Source organism: Sciurus vulgaris (assembly GCF_902686455.1).
Source record: "Sciurus vulgaris genome assembly, chromosome: 7".
NCBI lineage: Eukaryota > Metazoa > Chordata > Mammalia > Rodentia > Sciuridae > Sciurus > Sciurus vulgaris.
In genome coordinates, this window is record NC_136467.1 from 146,483,145 (window position 1) to 146,492,831 (window position 9,687).

Sequence of the window (9,687 nt, forward strand, 5' to 3'; positions counted from 1 at the left end):
CCAGGCAGAGACAACAGCCTTACACACAGGTCGTGTACCAAGGGCACTGGTATAGAACTTGATGTGGGTTTCCACCAGCAGAAGAGGGGAAGGCCTGGAGGAGCAGGTGATACGGTTACCAGAGCTGGATTGGAAAGGCCCTTTAGCCACACCAAGAGACATGCGTACAGCCCCTGGAGCTTTGCCAACTCTGACGGGCTACCAGCTGACCAGCAGAGCCAATGGGAACCATTAAGGGAGTTGTTTCTGAATTATCTTAAGAAAGAATTCAGAGGTCTACCCAAGAGAAAACCAGTTTGGTACTCTTAGCATTTGTGAGTCCTCGGTTCTAAGCTCCGTGGTCATAAATCCTTTCTCATGAGTTTTTCCTTCTTTTCTCTTGCTTCGATTACTTATAGGCCTTATCACAATCGTGCCTGACTTCCTTACATCACTTCCTTACCCTTGTAGCTCTACAGTTCAAAATAGACTGACACGTTTGTGGTTTTGTGGCAAATACTCAAGGGTTTCTCTGCATTTAGGTTTACCAGTCAACTCATTGAGGCTTGTGATACTATCCAGGACATCATGCTAGCCATGTCCGAGTGAGTAGCTACCCACTTTTGCTCACAACCAGAAGATCATTTAGGACATTCAAAACCTATCTTTTATATATTTTGGAGAAAGCAGGGGAAGATATCAAAGGATTTTTTTTAACGCAAAGGACACCACGAACAAAGCTGACAAACAGCCTATAAGAAGGTATTTCAATGTCAATAGGGATGAAGGACCATGCTCTGGAATTTATGTTGTAAATATAAATTCCTGTCAACCTGTAAGATTGGGACAGTCGTTCAGAAGGGGAGACCATGTATGTGCACACATATGCTTGGTCCCAGCAACCCTGGGTGCTGCTCATTCTTAGGGATTGTCTCAGAGGTCTCCGAGCAGATGCGCATGAATATACTCATGGCAACACTAGTATGGTAACAGGGAGCCGAAGGCAGTCCTGGTGTTCATCCCTGTGGGCACTGCTGAGCAAAGCAGGGTGCACAAACTGCGACGTAGTCAACATTTTACTTGCCGTGAACAAAAGACCTGACAGGAACAATGCAGAGGGAGAAAAGTTTATTTGGGGTTTCAGAGGTCTCAGTCCACAGATGGCCAACTCCATTGCTCTGGTCCCAAGATAAAGTGTATCATCATAGCAGAAGGGCATGGAGGAGGAAAGCAGCTCAGGACATGGCAATCAGGAAGACATGAGAGCTCTGCTAACCAAGGACAAAATATGTACCCCAAAGGTACACCCCCTGTGCCCCACCTCTCCCAGTCACTCCCTGTCAGCCTACAGTTACCACCCAGTTAATCCACATCAGCGGATTAATCCACTGATTAGGCTACATCTCTCATGATCTGTCATTTCACCTCTTCTCTTGTCTCACACGTGAGCTTTTGGGGGACACCGCCAATCTAAACCATAACATGCTGAACTACCATACAGCAGTGCGCAGGCGCGAACCTGGTGCACCCGGCAACGCGGAAGCTTGCTAGCATGCAGAGCAGAAAAAGAAGCAGAAGGAAATTTTCTATATACCATGTATATAAATTTAAAATGTGGGTTTACAAAACAAAATGCAACATGTTTTATGAGAATACTGGCAAATAAAAGAATATACATAGACGTGTTAAGCTGATTGTCCACAGAGAGGCCGAAAATAGGGGTGAGGAACAGGACTCAAAGAAAAACGGTAATCAGTCAGAGAGCCTCAGACAGATGAAGGAGTGCGGGGACAGTCAAGCGGCCTCTGCGTGGCAGGTGTAAAAATAAAGCAGAAGAAAAGGAAACCCCTGGGCTGCAAGTTCCTTGAGGAGAATTTCCAATGGACTCCTTTCCAAATTCCTGACAGCTCTCAGCACCCTGTCCATCTTTGGGTAATGTCCACTCATTGGACCGTAGGTATTTGATTGATCAATACCTTAAAAAAATGAATAAAGGAACAATCTGGTTGCGCATGGCCAGGAGACCTGGAGCCATTCTCTGTAAACACATAATTACTAATTCTGTGCTAGGCACTGTGGCAGAGCCTAGGAATGAAATCAGTGACCAGGGACAGTCCCTTCCTCATGGAGCTAGACCGAGCCAGGGAAATGGGTAAGTGAAAAGCTGTAAAATGCTTGGTAAGCACTGGGCCCTGGGCTCCCCAGGACCAGGAAGGAAAAAAGGATTTTGATACACTGTGTTGATGGTCTGTGTTGCAGATAAAAACAAGGGGCCACAGGGCCTGGGATTGTGGCTCAGTGGTACGGCCTCATCTAGCATGCGTAAGGCACTGGGTTCGATCCTCAGCACCGCATAAAAATAGACAAAATAAAGGTATGGTGTCCATCGACAGCTAAAAAATTTAAAGGAAAAAAAACAAAAACAAAAAACAAGGGGCCAGGGACACAGGGAAGAGGGGCTCCTAACCCTATTTTGGAAGGCCAAGAAGGGCATCCCAAGAGACCAATGGCCTGTGCTAAGTCCCAAAAGAGATGCAGTAGAGCTTGAGATCAGAACTTTATTATAAAAATGCTGCTATCTACTTCAGAAGGGCCTGTCTTCCTAGCCTGAAGATAGAACATGGCGGTCACTTTAACAGGCAGAGCCCACATTATTCATGTTGGGGGACCATCTTTATCAAACAACTGGTCCTTGGATAAAGAAAAAAAAAAAAAACTTAAAATCCCTTCTGTTCCCTTTTCAGAGAAAGCAAATGTGCACACCCAGGTCGATATTGCCTGGAGCAGTCCAACAGGAGTGAGCACCCAGCACTGCTGTGGAATTTGATTCTACTGAAAAGGGATTCAGGAGTTTGAAGGAAAAGGCACGTGGATGGCCGAGCTGTGTCTCGTGTCTCTAGTTTCCCTTTCATGGCAGCATTGTAATTCTTAGGTTGTGTAGGAACATCGGTGCTCATGGCTGACACGCTTGACGAGTCTCACTCTGGAATGTCATGTGTGTGTCAGGTTTTGAACCAGCTTGATGAACTGAAGCTAAGGGTCACTGGAAATGCCATAGATGGAAAAGTTCCCAAGCACTTCCATTTCATAGGCTATCCAGCTTCAGCCCGCATCAGCATGGCCTCCAGAGATCTCTTTTGGAGTTTAAGAACTCTCATTTCTAACAAGCTCCCTGACCCTGTCGGTGTCGCTGGTCCGGGGACCACACTTTGAGAAGAACTGCTGAACTACTCTGATTATACTGACGAAATACTAGAAACCGGAAAACATGTGACATCTGCAGGATCACACCAATTCTTGGTGTCCTTCAGAGAAGAAGAAAATAAAATAGAAGAAGGGAAATAAAAATCCATGAAGATTCTTGGACCAAGCCCACACTGTCATTGGCTCTTAGGCACAAGTGAGACGTCGTCTCTGATTCTTAGTCACCTTTCTTTCTCCTTCACCCAAGCCTGAAACACACTACCAAGCTCTAGGTGGAGTGGCAACGGTGACAAGGACCACAGAGTCTGGTGCTGGAGGTACTTGGCACTGGATCTCCAAGCACTGTGCGCAGGAACTCAGGAGAACTGGGTGAGCATGTCCTTGTCCATGCTCCCTGACACTCTGTTCCTGCAGATGGACCGGGAGAATCTGCTCCACCTGTCAGCCCTGCGCCTACTCGGGGACAGTAGCTACTTTGACACAACCAAGCCCCAGAAGCCCTCCCAGACACAAAGGGACACAGTGGCCTCCCTCCCCGGGAACCCTGCCATTGTGCGGGTTGTATTGGGGAGAATGACAGCCACAGCAGTTGTGGGACTTTCGGTGCTTTACAAAAATGGGGGAGGGGGGAGGTCTAAACAAAAGCAACCCCAGGCCTGTTTACCAGGGAGGAGGCTAATGGGCTTCCAGAGAAAGAGCAGGAAGCGTGTGCTTTCACTCTCATTTGTCAGCTCTGGGGTGAGGAGCCCAGAATGGACAAAGGTGCAGGCTGGCCTCCTTGTCTTGTTGTCTCCCCTCCCCCTTTTTTACGAGGAGTTTGATGAGGGAAGACAAGTAAGCCATCAGATGGGGCCCTGGCCATTGGCAACGTCGTTTATTGAGTTGAAGGTGCATTGTTTAGGCATTAAGAGTTCAGAGGTCAAGTCTCTCTGATTGTTTATCATATCCAGAGCCAGAATATCACAGACACCCCCATGAAGGAACTGATAGTTGTTGTTTAGAGCAATCGGATCACTAGAAGATTGTTTTGAGCGAACCATAACAGGATGGAAACGTGCTTCTGCAAGAGGCATGGTTCCGAACAAAATCAAAAGAAATAATAGTTCCGTCCACCGAATTGTCCTGCCCACTGAGGTGTAACAGTTACAGGACTGCTAAAAGCAGCTTGGGTTACTAGTGCTAAATTCCCCTCAGGTTCTTTTTCAGAATTACAGACCTATGTGATTTTTTTTTTTCCCTGAGATTTTTGATCATGATGTGACTTTAGAGAAGGGTGTGTGTGTTTCATTCCAAAGAATCCTAGTCTTAGTTGACCAGCTGGTTGAATAAGCCAAGTCATAGTTATTTCGTTTCATCTTATGGCACATACAGTTATGCATCACTTAACGATGGGATGCACTCTCAAAACATATCATTAAGTGATTCTACGGTTGTGTGAGCATCGTAGAATTCACTGGCCCAAACCTAGATAGTCCAGATCCTCCCTCCATGTGGCCTCTTGATGCAGAGAGGCGTGAACACAGGATGTGTGAGGCTGCAAAACAGGGTTGACTGTTTATAGTAAACTATTTTCATAAACGTATACCCTGAAATAACAATAGAAAGCAGATTAGAAAATACCAACTGGTCTCACAGTTGTTCCTAATCATGACCACATATTATATACGTTCCTAAACTGCACTCGTTACACTTTATACCACTGGTGGACAGCAGCTTTCCTGGCAGCAACATCACCACACATGCCTAAGCCATGGACTCACTATGATGTCACAATGGCTCTGACATCACCAGGTGATAGGACTTTCCAGCCCCATTATAACATGTGGGACCACTGTCAGAGATGCAGTCTTTCATTGACCAAACAGTCATGTAGTGAGTGACTATATTTTATAAATTATTCATAGACGATACATAAATCAGTTATCAACTAACTTTGGGAGCTGATCACTAATGGATAATCGTGGCTCTCTGACCACTCACCTGAAACTCCATGGCTACTGCCAAAGAGCCAGAACCCCTTTGCTAAGCCCACAAACGTCTCTTTACAAAGGAGTTAGGCGTTAGATATTCCGAGCTTGGGTCCAGAAGGGCCAATACTCTGGACTTTGTTTTTATTTTTTATCTTAACGGCCTAGTTGAGAATTTTGAAAAGGGCAGGATCCCAGAACAGCAGCACACACCATGCTGAGCTACAGCCTCACGCCATGCTGTAAAGAGAGTTAGAAACTCCCTCCAAAATTAAGTCCATTCTTGTTTGCATTCTCCCCTGGCCTCTGCAACTCCACACACACACAGGCAGAGCTCCGATGTGGTTTTAGGGTGCCTGGGATCGTAACCTAACCATCCAAGACTTGTGTAAGAATGCCCCCTATAAACTCCCCTATTTTTGATTTTCACTTGTGGGAATGGCTGATTTATTCTCAAAGAATGTTCAAAAATCCTCAGAGCTGTGTGAAGATCCATAATTTCAACAATTGCTAAGGCAGCTTAACCCTTATGTAGAATATTATGCATACAAATGGGTTTATTTTGAACCAGTTCACACTATTAAACTTGAGTCTGGAACGAGCTTTATCCCAAGGCAGTGCTCAATAGCCTCACAGTAGCAAACACCTTGGTTCTATGTCTTCCTGTTTGGTTGGCTCATTTTATATCTTTGCATGTTTAAATAGGCAGAGGGAGGGCTCATTAAAATGCAATCATGCAGATAAATTCTACCATGTTCCTGAAAGGTAAAATGAAAACCTTTTGACTTCAAAAATCTTTGTGATAGCCAGGTTATCACAAAGCTATATATGATCCTGAACCCAGAGGAAACTTCATGATTATCTCATGTTGAAAACGAAAACTCATTTCTGGGTCTGTCTCTTTGTTACATATGGAATGTATAACATGTTAATTGTGAGTAATTAACATGTGAGTAATTAATTTCTTGGGAAAGTCAAGACTCAGGGTTTCTGGTGCAAATGCTCAAATCTCAGGTTACTGAATACATTTGCATTGTCTGTGTTCTACCTGTAAAGTGGGAAGTATAATGTATATTACAAAGCCTACTTCAGTCCAGAGTCAAGGGCAACTCCAAAACCAATCAATGGTCAGGGATTATCCAATGGATTCTCCATCAGATCTGTGACTCACCAGCTCTCAGGTGATCTTCATCACCAGCAACCAAAGGTAAAACTGTTAGGATGACATCTAGCAAACCATTTTGTGCCTATGATCCTTAGTGCCTCTGTGATAAGCTATAATAAGGCACTGTTGCCAACTTTTGAGATTATAGACCCATTTGAGAATTTAATGAAAGCCATTGTCCCAGAGAACCAGCAGACAGGCCATCCTAAAGGTGCCATTCTAACTTTGTCTTACCCTTTGTTGTAAAAATATATGTGATCATGAAATGATTTTTCCCTCCCTCAGTGATTGGAATAGACTTGGAGGAAAAAAGATCTGATTTCTACCATGTTCTCAGGCATAGGACTCTCAGTGAGCTTACCCTTGACTCTGTTTACTGGATCCATTTGCCATTTCTTTCACCTAAATATCACTTTGTTGGATGACCTCTTAGGTCTTGCCCAACGTGGCTCACCGGTGTGGTCAAGCCACCTGGGTCCACGCCCCTCCACTAGCAGTTCCCATGCACAATTCTTTTTGGAACCCCCAATGCACATTTGCATATACAAAGAGTTACCATCCTGTCCAGGAAACAGACTCCACTGTCTCCTTTTCAAATGTTGTTAAGCACAATCTTAGCAATTTGAAGGTGAAAGGACCTGAAAGATGACCAATTCATTCTTCTAACTTCACAAATTAGAGAACAGACCTAAGACATTAAGTGACTTGACAGAATTAAGACCAGAGCCCAGATTTGGGGATTCCCAGTTTGGTGATCCTATGAAGTGGTGTTAGATCCTCTGGGAGGAGGAGCACATGAGATTGATTCATCTCCCACAATGAATAGACGAATTTGCAATGAGGAGTGAGATGTGTCTGGCGTGAGACCAGTAATCCACACAGTGATCAGATTACACTCAGGTGTTCCCTTGGGAAGGACAGGATTAGCAATGAGGAGTTAGACTTTTTTAAGGGACTGGAGTACTGAGAGGGCACTGTCTTGGGAATCAGACTCAGGAAGCTGATCCTATTCCCCATTCTCCCACTAACCAGTCACAGGATCTTAATGTCATTGGGCCTCATCAGCTAAACAGCAAGTGGGACAACTACCTTTAGATCCCTTTTTGTCCCACCTTTTAGGATTCTGTGAGTCCAAGTTTCTTCCTTTAAATTATTCTTCTTTGTCAGCATCCCTTTTTATATCTTAACACACAAACAACTATCCCTTGGTCTGCATGGACATTCACTATGTAGAGTAGAATCTTTTCGGTCTTACATTGGCATTAGGCAAACATTCTCAAGATTCTTCAATAAAACATCTTTAAAAAATTAAAATAAGCCATGAATCCATAGCTGTTGATTTGGTCTTGAACAGATATCAATTCTCCATCTTCTCCTGGATCCCTGAATTAATCCCCCCCACACCCACCCACACACACACACACACTCACATACACTCACCAGTATCTATTTCCGGAGCCAAGACTGGAACTCTCAGGAAAGGCACAGCCATGTTGCATGTGAAGTCTAGACTACTCCATTTGGTAATCTCAGTCGCTTCCTGCAATATCAAATCACAGCGTCATTAACCAGATTGTTATGACAGGGTCTCCTAATTCAGGTCTGTGGTAGCACACTTAAATCATAACAACTATTAAACTGTTTCATTTATTTAAAGAATGTCCACTGCCCCCAGGGCCTCTGGGCATGGGTACAGAAATCCTGCTACAGAGAGGAGAGTCCGCAGCAGCTCTCAGTAAGCAACGAGCGGCTCATTATCACACTTTCACCAGTGAGACTAAGTACATCAACAAGGATGAACTATAAGAAACATATGATTCTTGTTCACACTTACATAAAATAGTGACAGTGCTGTTAGTAATTAGTTACCAGATCCTCAATTGCTTTGTTCTTTGGCATTAGTAATATGCCACTTGAAGTTTTACACCAAATTAACATTACCCACATTCAACTGTTTCAAAGCCCTTTGAAAATGTGCTATACAAAAAGACAATTCGCCTGCCTGACTGTAAGACACGCACGTGAACTGTTTGCTTCCAGCCTCGAGTTGAGAGTGTGCAGAAACCCATTTCCACCGGACCCCCCTTGGAACCGAGTCATACTGTTCTGACATGATTACCTGGAGTTAAGGGGCTTGTCCACTATTATGAAAGATAATTCCGCTATTCAAAGCTAATTCACCTGTCTGAGAAATAAGTTTATTAACCTGTAACTCTGTCAGATCGTCAGTCTCACAGATTAAAGTGAGGAAATGCAAATTCTGAATACAATCAAGGCATTTGCACTAAGACTTAGTCTGGTTCCATGGTCAGCTTGAAGACAGAAGCATAATGCCAGAATTCGGGAGGTAATATTAATTAGTTTTGTAATCAGTGCTGTTAAGCTATTAAGTCCATTAAATTCAGCTTTCGTTTTTCTGTTTGTAGAAAGCTAATGATATCTGTTGATGCCTAAATTCCTCATGAAAATGAATGAGGAGGTAACTACAAAAAATGACTTCTATTTTGAAGAAAAAGTGTTCTGGGATAAAGGGGATTAGCATAGGTGAGGCAGAATCCCAAAACTGAGTTCTGAGTTCTTTTTTTTTTTTTTTTTTTTTTTTTTTTTTTTTTTTTGTGAGTTCTGAGTTCTTGTCCCAAAAAGTGGGTGTCTATGTTAAGAGGAAAAAAACAAAACAAAAACACCCTAGACAGCCACCACCTTGGCCTTATAAATGACCCATAGACGGTGTTTATACAGTCCTAGGGGTTTGTTTATTTGTTTGCCTGCTGCTGGCGTTTTAACTGGGAAATTGGATCTAAATCTTCTCACTGGATGGCACATTCTTGTAAGGCCTGGAATCTCACTACCTCATTTCCAAATCCATCTGAAACTCCCAAATCTTTGACTACCCATTTCTAATTGAAATATCGATGTGCCAGTTAGCTGTCTGGTTGAGACGGGACACATCGGATCCCAAAGCTCCAGATTTTGCCATAGGATTAAGTGTTTTATGTGCTCTAAGCAGAGATTCTAGAATTATAGTTCAGCTGCTTCTTCCTGGTGTTCTACTGTAGTCAAACGCTGTGTTATTGCTATTGAATGTGTTATCTTCTGTGCATGGAAATTCTCCCAATTCATTAAGAGAAGAAAAAGCTCTCAAGTTTTTCTTTGACTAGGAGAAGAACTGCATTTCGCTACCCAGCATTTTACCATGTTGCTCTTGTGACCATATGAAAGATGTCTAGTTGGTTTGAAAGGACCCCTCTGTGAAACTGGAAGAGGTTTGGGGGAGGGCAATACATTAAGTAACATGAAAGAAATTTAGACCTGTGATCTTTATTCTTATTATCATCATCAAATATATTGAATTAACCATCTCAGATATTATAA